This window comes from Antennarius striatus, chromosome 12 (genome assembly GCF_040054535.1).
Source record: "Antennarius striatus isolate MH-2024 chromosome 12, ASM4005453v1, whole genome shotgun sequence".
NCBI classification, from domain to species: domain Eukaryota; kingdom Metazoa; phylum Chordata; class Actinopteri; order Lophiiformes; family Antennariidae; genus Antennarius; species Antennarius striatus.
Window position 1 is genome coordinate 7,710,681 of NC_090787.1, and position 2,097 is coordinate 7,712,777.

Genomic DNA, 2,097 nt, shown 5'->3' on the forward strand with positions numbered 1-2,097 from the left:
TAATATATCTCTGGTACTCCTGCCTACTTTGGGTGGCTTCCCCTGAGGAAGCCGCCCAAAGCCTAATAAGAAAGGGAGCAAGCCAGAGATTAAATTATGAATATTTAACATCTTAAGTGCTTTCAAACTTGAAATTCCGGACTAACCTCACATTTTAGATGATGTCATCATGTCAAATTGACAGCAAGATAATGCAAATAAAGTCATCAATTATTTCTATCTTCTCCTTTCCTCTTCTTTTCATTTACTTTTGCCCCTTCAGACATTTCACTTTTAATCGTAACAATGGAGCTTCTGTGAGCATGAAGAAAAAACTAAATTCAAAAACATGTTCACAAGAGGAGATGTACATTTTGCTTTATCTACTTTTATTAGCACAAACCATACAGTGTTGCTCACAGACATGTTATTAGGTTTTCTCACATTCTTTTCTTGGTACTTCCACACTGCATTAATCAGACTTGTTTGAGGTCACTGTCATCACCTGTAGCTTCTCTCATTTGAATAGCAGGTAATAGTTTCATATATGCAGACATATTGATAATATGTCTTCATGCAGACCATCTATCACTGTGAAGCTTCACGTTTGATAGGGATAATGCTTTTCTAACCACATGTCAATAATAACAATAATAATAATAAGCCGAAGGAATCCCTGATCACTACATTCTCACAGCTTAACAGTAAACTCCACATTGAGTTGCAGAAAGAAGTACTTTGTCATTTACCATTGGATTCACACTAAACTAATTAATTTCTAATATTTGTCATAAGACTCAAAGGTAGTTGCGAGGCAATAGTACTTCCCACCACCAATAACATGTTGGCAATATACAGTATCTAGTTATTGACACTTCACTCAAAGACTTGAATGTTGAACGTGATCACGGCAGTCATTAGGTTACAGGATGTTTGCAACAAATGTTGAGATATTTAACCAGAAATGTCCTGACCTGTTTGTAGTGCAGTGTGAAAAATCAGGATGATCAAAGTTACAAGGATTTGTCCTTCATGTGCCGAACTTTATCCATCTAACACTTAATGGTTTTTGGTTTCTAGGTGTGTTATCAGTGAGTGCAAAGTAAAATGCCTGAAGACACAATCAATCAGAGGAAAGAAACACAAATTAACATTAAAGCAGGGGAAGGATCTCAATTCGTCTCAATGAACTGATATGAAACGTATGCTGAGGGCCCACTGAATAGTAGTTTGGGGAAGTGAGGTAGCTACTACTAATGTTAAAGAAGTGAAACTACAGCAGTAAAAAGTATAACATATAAATAAAAATGTTATCAGGACTTTAAAAGTGGTGCTAGTGATTTACGCAGAAGTATTTATTGCAAACTTTCCAGAAGTGGCTATGTGGCTTGTATTTAATTCATGTTTTAAATGTCACATATGCTATCAGTTGTAAAATGCACATGAATTTATAAGGAGATATAGAAAAACTGTACAGATAGTTTAAATGGAGATAAACTTACTTATGGTAATTTTCATCTTTACAGGTTTGAGTTTTCAGAGAGAAGAGGTTTCTTGTCATATTTGTTCAACTGAAGGACTGCTGATTCAAGCAAGATCCCAAACTGTCAAAAGTTTCTTCTTGAACAGGAAAGCTCATCTATTTCAACTCAGCACATTCCAATTTATATTTTTCCCTCACACTGCCTTGTCCTACTCTCCTGTCACTCTGCTGTCCATCTTACAGTTCTTTTGAGCTGCTCATCCCTGTCGTAATGACCTCCTCTGGGACCTGGAGGCGACGTCTGCAATGGCCTGCCTGTTTGGTGAAAGACTTCGACACTTCGTGTGAAACAATAAAGAGCAGTGACAGAGCGTGCCACGAGTGTCGTCGTGTTAAAAACTCTGATAGTAGAGCGCACACAGAACCATCACACCGAGATGAAAAGGACAGTAACTTTTAAGGATGAGGCCCTATCTTTTGGTGTGATAATGGGGAGCAAAAAGTCTCTTTGATAGCAACCCTCTTTTACAGCCACTCCTGATAGCCTGTGAAATAGACTTCCTCTGAACAGAAATATTAAGTTTTGAGAAAGAGGAGTAAGCTAAAATACATGCTGAAGTAAGCAGTATATTGTT